The sequence below is a fragment of the Eulemur rufifrons genome, chromosome 30 (genome assembly GCF_041146395.1).
Source record: "Eulemur rufifrons isolate Redbay chromosome 30, OSU_ERuf_1, whole genome shotgun sequence".
Taxonomy (NCBI): domain Eukaryota; kingdom Metazoa; phylum Chordata; class Mammalia; order Primates; family Lemuridae; genus Eulemur; species Eulemur rufifrons.
Window position 1 is genome coordinate 99982725 of NC_091012.1, and position 8001 is coordinate 99990725.

Sequence of the window (8001 nt, forward strand, 5' to 3'; positions counted from 1 at the left end):
GTAGTTTAGGGAAGTGTCCTGGATATCATGGGACCAGACAAAGTAGCCGAGGGCATGCCAGGCAGGGACAAAGAGCATGGATGGGGCTGTGGGTCTGGACACTTAGATGTTGACCCTGGTTCTGCCATTAATTTGTCATGTGATGCTGAACAAGGAAGTTCCTTCCCTCCTTTTGGGCTTTGTTTTCTCATCTGGAAAATGGGCTGGATCTATAAAGCTCCGCAGATCTGTGCAGCCTGAATCCTGATTCCTGGCCTTGGGGGTTAGGCGCTGTCTAATGAGATCACGTGTATGCAGGGTGCATCAAACACTATCAAGGGGTAGGATGACCAACTGACCCTGTTTGCCTGGGACTCAGGCTTTTTGGGATGTGGGACTTTCAGTGCTAAAACAATCCCAGGTAAACCAGGGTGGTTGGTCACCCTAGCAAGGACCACATCCACTAGTTGTTATTATCATTATTATTATTATTATTATCACCACTAGAGGGCAATACTCTCTTAGGCCTGAGAGTAGGTCTTACTCCCCCACACCTCCTCCCCCCGCCCAACCTCCCCTGCCCAAAAGGTGCAGAACTGACCACTCATTCTAGGACCAATCAGTTCTCTTGATCTTTCCCCTGGAGAGAAGAATACTGAGGAACAGAGAGATCTTTGAGTCCCAAATCCCAGGAGCATCCTTTCAGCTCTGCCTGCCCCCTGTGGTCTGAATTGCCCGAACCCCGACCAACACTCAGGTGCCCAGTCCGTCCCACTGTGGCAGAACTGCCTGCTTTTTAGGGGACTGGGGAAATAGAGAGATGCTGATAAGTAGCTTTGGTTTGTCTGAACACAATGGGCACTTTCGCAAAGCTATGCTATTAGGCCCATGCTTTGATTTCTGGCAGTATTACATGTTCTACAAGGCCAGCCAAGGCTAGCTCCACTGATACAGGAGCTGGCTTCCTCCTTCCTAAAGAACTGATTTCTGTTTTACCTTATACCCCTTATCACAATGAATTGTAGTTATAATTTACCTACCTGTATACCCCATTAAGTTGTTGATTCATGCATTCAACGTACATGAATTGCTTATCACTTACCTCCCATGTACCAGGCTTTTTGCCAGACTTGTGGCATACAGTGGGGAGCAAAACAGACAGACTATCTTCCCTAGTAGAGCTAACAGTCTAATCGGGGAGGCAGGAAGTAAGCAAAGAAAAAACTGCACAAATCAATACATAATTACAAACTTTCTCGGTTCAGGGAAGGAAAGGACTCACTGAGAGCATGTATCAGAGGAATCTGTCCAGTCCAGAGTGAGAGAAGGTGCTCTCATGAGCTGACATTAGATCTGAGGTCTGAAGGATAAACGGGCAGTAAGTGGGCAAAGGCCAGGGCGAGATCTTTTCATGCCAAAAGAACAGGAGGTGTTCAGGGCCTGAGAGGGGAGGAGCTTAGCTCCCCGGTGGAATCCTTAGCCTACCTCTGGTTCATCTCTTGCTATAGCTCCAGGCCTGGCACATAGAGAAGCCAATAAATGTTGAATTGAATGAGATTTTTGTCATGGAAAGCTGGGAGTCAAAAGACCTAGCTTCTAGTTGCAGCTCTTCTGAGTAATTCAATTGAATTCCATTTTCCAACTGCTTACCATGCACCCAGGGCCAAGCCAGGTTGGGGAATTGAAAGGTCAACAAAATCGTCTCTGTCCTTAAGCGGCAAGCAGTCAGGTGGAGTAGCTAACATGGAGCCAGTCCCTTCTACTCTCCGAGCCTTTTTTTTATCCGGTTATAAAATGAGAGGTTTGGATTAAATGATCTCTACAATTCCTTCCAGCTCTAACAGTCTTGACCTGTTCTTCCTTGAATAACAGCCAGTTAGTTGGCAGTGGAGAGCAATGGAATGGATTTTTTTTTTTTTCTATTTCTACTGCCCTAGGGGAATCACATGGAATAGGACTGGGGAAATGCAAGCTTGGGTTGTGTTTATGGACCATTCTTCCTTTTATGAGTGTCTCAGGAGTGGTCAGTGTTCACTGCTTTTGGCTAGAATGTTCCAACGTCGGATGAACCTTTGTTTCTTTCTTCTTTCTTGTCTCCCTCCCCCTCCATTCCCTTTCCTCTCCAGACTTCTTTTCTACATCTAGGACTGTGTTGTACATATAACAGGGCTGGAAAGGATCTTTAAAATCATGTTATCCAGCTCCCCCATCCAGAGTTTACATTCCCTAGGCAACAGACCCTCCAGACAAGGCCATCCATTCAGTATTTGAAGTCTTCCAATGACGGTGAACTCACCCTCTTCCTTGAGCTTGGTATGTGAGAAGTTTCTTTCCTCTGGGATTGTCTCCCTGTAATTTTCACCCATTGCTTCTGGCTGTGACCTTTGGAGCCAAGCAGAATAATTCCACTACATTGCCCCCCCTGACAGCCCATTGGATATTTGAAGACAGTAATCATGTCTTCATAGCCTGCTCTCCTGTAGGCCAGATATCACCTGTTCCTTCAAATGTTCTTTCATTGTTTCAAACCCCTTAGCATCTGTAAATATAGTTTAGTTTATGTAAGATTTATATCCCGCCTACTTTAAAGAGGATATTAGGCAACTCATCAGTTTATAACATGAAAGAAAGACAATTAGGGATAAAAACATGGAAGAAAACAGACCAGAGACCATGTAAAGGAAGCATGAATAGATGTTGCCAGGTACCTAAAATGAACTGGATTATAATTGGACTGTGAATTTGGCTCAAAGTTTTATGGTAGCTAGGACAAAATTGGAAACACATTGGGTTATGTGGTTTTATGTTCTGACAGGATCAAGCTTACAAATCATCTTCAGAGAGAAAATTTTTCCTAAAACGAAACTCCAGACTAGCCTATTAGGATTGCTTTCTCTGTGCAGCTGCTCAAGACTGACAGGTACTTTGGTTACATCTCACCCCTTCCCCCACTAGAGGAAAGGGGGCTGGAAGGATAACTAATTAATTAGCCACATGATGTCTCAGTTTTAAGCACCGCAATCTCTTCAGGGATCCCTACAGAGAAGAGAGTCTGTCTTTTCCCTTCCCTTTTCCTTCTGTGTTCCTCACAGATGGTCACTTTCCTACCTTTGCGCCCTCGAAAGTCTGTAATCTCAAGACTCCTCGGAACACTAGAGTTCAGGAAATAGCCCAAGAAAAGAATTGTAGCCCAGTGGTCACTGACCACAGCAATTGTGTGTACAGCCCTTCTCTCTGGTCTTCAGTGTCCTCATCTAGAAAATAAGTTCACCTTTCAGTTCCCTTCAGCTCTGACATTTTGGACTGTTAACTCTTTGAAGGAGAGACCAATTATTTTCTAGAATGTTTGATTTTTCCCATCTCATGCCTGGCAGCTCACAGGTATAGGAGAAGATCTGCTCATAGATAGAGTGAGCTGTAAGAATCCAGTAGGAAAAACCAATTTGAACAGATGCCACCTTTGGATCTGAGGAAAATGTTTCATGGTTCTCAGTATTCTGACGAGTTCTTGTTGACTGGTTCCTGGCAGTGGTGAGATGTGGTTTTCAGGGCTCTTTTCTGCTATAGCACCATATTCCTTGGCAAAGCTGGCCCCAGGGAAAGGGGAATTGGAGCAGTCACACCAGGGACTAGACTGGGGCTCCTGGGAGGTGACTCTGGGAGGCGGCAGGCAGGAAAAGAAGGTAGTGCCACAGTTGCTGCTGAACAACAACGAATCAATACTAAACTCCCCTTGGATAATAGTATCTAATAGTTAGTGCGTACAGTATCCATGTGGGCCCCTTCCCTCCTGCCATGTCATTCCCCTGCTCAAAAACCTTTCATGACTTTTCACTGGCCTGTAAGAGAAGGTCCAGATCCTTCAGTTTGGCAATGGAGTCTTCTCCAAGCTGAATCAAGGCATGTCTTCTCATCTCCTATCCCTTACAACACACACGCAGACACACATGCACATGTCTCTTGTGTTCTCTTCAAACTATGTGTGGTTCCCTAAACACACACAGTTTTCCTGACTCTGTTCCTTTCCTCCCACAGCACATGGTTCCTTTCAGCAGGTCTTGCTCAGCTCTAGCACTTTGACCTGTCGAAATCCTAAGCTTAGCTCAAATACCTTCACATCCATAAAGACCTCCCAGCACCCAGTCCTTGTGCCTCAGCGCTAGCACTTTGCATATTCTGTCTTATTAGTTATGTTTGTGATTTATGCTTGTGGCTCTCCGACTAGACTGGGAGCTCTCTGAGAGCAGATGCTACATGTCATTCACCCAAGGCTTTCCATCATCCTTCACGGCCTTGTCCTTCTCCAGAGCACCTATCAGCATCTGTATTAGTGTCTGGGGCTGCTGTAACAAAGTACCACAAACTTCGTGGCTTACAACAACAGAAATTGGTTCACTCACAGTCCTGAGGGCTAGAAGTCAAAAACTAAGGTGTCAGCGGGGCCATGCTTCCTCTGGAGGATCTAGGAAAGAATCCTTCCTTGCCTTTGCCAGCTTCTGGTGGTTGTGGCAATCCTTGGCAATCCTTGGCATCACTCTAATCTCTGCCTCTGTGTTCATGTGATATTCTCCTCATGTATGTGTGTTTCTGTGTCCAATTTTCCCTCTTCATGTAAGGACACCAGTCATTGCATTAGGACCCACACTAACCCAATATGACCTCATCTTAACTTGATTACATCTGCAAAGACTCTTATTTCCAAATAAGGTCACGCTCACAGTTTCTGGGTGGACATGAATTTGGGGGGGATACTGTTCAACACAGTTTACCAGCCAACATGCTCTACATATTCTATTTGTTTATCGTCTCTCTCCCTGACTAGAATGTCAGCTCTATGAGGTTGGAGATTTTTATCTATTTTGTTCATTGCTGTATCCTCAGTGTCTACAGCAGTGCTTGACACATAGTGGACATTCCATAAATATTTTGTGCGTGAATCTTAGTACCCATCTGCCCCCAACCCCAGACGGAATCTGAATGACAGAAGCAAGGATAAAGACTGCAATGCAGGCGTTGCCTAGAGCATAAATAACCTGCAAATATTTGCTGGAAGAATAGAAATATTCAATGGATATATTGTATTACTTTAACATTTATGGAGCACTTTGTACAAGGTACTGAGGGAAGATACAAAGAAGTGAGAAGGAAACATCTGAGTATCCTGACTATGCCTCTGTGTGACCCTGGGGAAGTCACTCAACCTCTCTGTTTCACTTTCCTCACCCGTAAGATGGAGGTAATAACAGTGCCTACCTCATAGGATTTTCGATTGTCATGAGGATTAAGTGACTCCATATATGAAAAGTGCATAGCACAGTGCCTGACATATGGTAAGCACCATAGACATGTTAGATATTATTATCGTAGTTGTTATTATGTGCCAGCTCCGTGCAAGGTGTTTTCTTAAACAAAGTTTTATTGTGATATAATTCACATGCCATAAAATTTACCCTTTTAAAAGGTACAATTCAGTCAGGTATGATGGCTCACGCCTGTAATCCTAGCACTTTGGGAGGCTGAGGTGGGAGGATTACTTGATGTCAGGAGTTCAAGACCAGCCTGAGCAACACAGTGAGACCTCCTGTCTCTACAGAAAAATAAAAAAATTAGCCGGGCATGGTGGCACACGCCTGTAGTCCAAGTTACTCAGGAGGCTGAGGCAGGAGGATCACTTACTTGAACCCAGGAGTTTGAGGTTGCTGTGAGCTGTGATCACGTGCCACTGCACTCTAGCCCAGGTGACAGAGCGAGACTCCATCTTCAAAAGAAAAGCTTAAAAAGAAAAAAGCTTAAAAAAAAATAAAAGGTACAATTCAGTGGTTTTTAGTATATTAACAGGGTTGTATAACCATCACCACAATCTAATTTTAGAATATTTTTATCCTCCAGAAAATCCCCATACCTGTTAGCAGTGTCTCCCCATTCCTCCACCCACACCCCAGCCCCTGGCAAACACTACTCTAATTTCTGTTTCTATAGATTTGCCTATTCTGAAACTTCACATAAAAGGAATCTTATAATATGTGACATTTTATCACTGGCTTCTCTCATTAGAATAATGTTTTCAAGGTTCATCCATGTTTTAGCATGCATTAGTACTTCATTCCTTTTTAATGGCTGAATACTATTCCACTGGGGGCCGTACCACATTTTGTGTATCCATTCATCAATTGATGAGCATTTGGTTGCTTCTACTTTTTGGCTCTTATGAATAATGCTGCTATGAACATTCATGTACAAGTTTTTGTGTAGATGTGCCTTCTATTTCTCTTGGATATATACCTAGGAGTGGAATTCTTGGGTCATATGGTAACTCTATGTTTAACATTTTGAGGAACTGCCACTTTGTTTTCCAAAGTGGCTGCACTGTTTTACGTTCCTACCCTCAATAAGCGTTCCAACTTCTCCACATGCTTGCTAACACTTCTCATTGTCCTTTGGATTTTTGCTACCATAGTGAATGTGCAGTAGTATCTGTGTGTGTGTGTGTTTAGGAAACTGATGTTTATTTTCTATCAACCTTATTTCTGTTTTCTGTTCAAAAGCCTGTGGAAGAACAGTTTAAGACTACTCAGTGGTTATTCCCACTCATTCAGTGACCTGAGCAGTGGGAGTTGCAGACTTGGCTTCACTGGTAGGCAGAGAGCTCCAAACTTTAGAGGAGAACTACTTAATAGGCACAGAGGGCATTTGCATGCCTTCAGACCAGTCTGTGACCTGGGGTTGAAGAGCTGTAAACTCAGGAGCGGGAGCAGTCCATTTACCCTGAAGTTCCTCCTTGGTTACAGCCTTTTCAGCAGCAGTCTGCTTTTCCTTTTCAATCTCTTCAGGATCTCTGCCGAAGTAGAGATCAGGCGTGACCTCCCATGGGTGTTCACAGGAGACGGTGCCACGCACGTGCAGAACTTCCCGGGCCAGCATCCACATCAGACTGCCTTGTTGCACTGGATGGCGATGTCCGCATAGCGCAGAGAAGAATCTGTGTTACACAGAGCAGTGGTACGTAGGTTAACATAAGACACCTCTGTGGGAGGCTGGTGGTCAGCCCTGGGATCAGTAACCACCAGCAGATGTCCCTCCTGGAAGGCTCTCTGGATCTAGTTAGCGAAAGTTCCAGCAATGAAGCACCTAGCAATAAGAGTAGCCGGATGGAAGCAGCAAACTTCAGCACAGCCCTGTACTCCTGGAGGATATAACAGTGACATCAGCCGGGTTTTCAGTGGCAACAACAGGCAGAAGCTTCATCCAGGTCCCCTTCAGATTTGTGATGTAGATGTCCTCACTTTTCCTTTTGTAGATGTACTGTTCCATTTGGAAGTCAAGATTGGTGCCATCCAAGTGGGTTCCTGCTGCAAGGAATTTGAGGATATCCTCTTCTTTCATCTGCAGGACATCAAAGGCTCCTAACATTGTGAAAGTTTCCCTTTAAGTTACTAGGGAACCCAGGAAAATGCTTTAGGGGTAGCCTGAAAGCTCATTGTGGTTTTAATTTGCATTTTCCTGTTGGCTAATGAGGTTGAGCATCTTTCTTGTGCTTATTGGCCATTTGTATATCTTCTTTGGAGAAATGATTCAAATCGTTTGCCTCTTTAAAAAAAAATGGATTGTCTTTTTATTGTCGATTTGTAAGAGTTCTTTATATATTCTAGATACAAGTCCCTTGTAATTCACATACATGATTTGCACGTATTTTCTCTCATTATGTCGATTGTCTTTTCTGTGTAAGGTGTTTTTGCATGATTTATGCAAGACCACCCCCATGGGGTAGGTGTTATTGATAGAGAAATGAAAGTTCCAGAGAAGAGAAGATAGAATTTAAATCCAGCTTTGAGAGACTGTGAGAGAGAAAGTGAGGGAGAGAGAGCGCACGAGCTAGCAAGAGGGCACGCACCTGTGTGTGACAGCGTGTGCAAGGGTAAGTGTGTGTGCTTCTGGCTGGGGAAATCAGGGTTGGCTTCAGCAAGGTGGCATTTGAGTTAAGTCTTGAAGGATGGGTACAACTTAATTGAATAGAGATGATGG

The 8001-nt window shown here is 44.2% G+C and overlaps 1 pseudogene; it reads right to left on the reverse strand.

Annotated features, from left to right (window-relative positions):
* Window positions 1-6546: 6546 nt before the first annotated feature.
* LOC138378332 (small ribosomal subunit protein uS2 pseudogene) lies at window positions 6547-7389 on the reverse strand (annotated as a pseudogene).
* Between the last annotated feature and the right edge of the window lie 612 nt (window positions 7390-8001).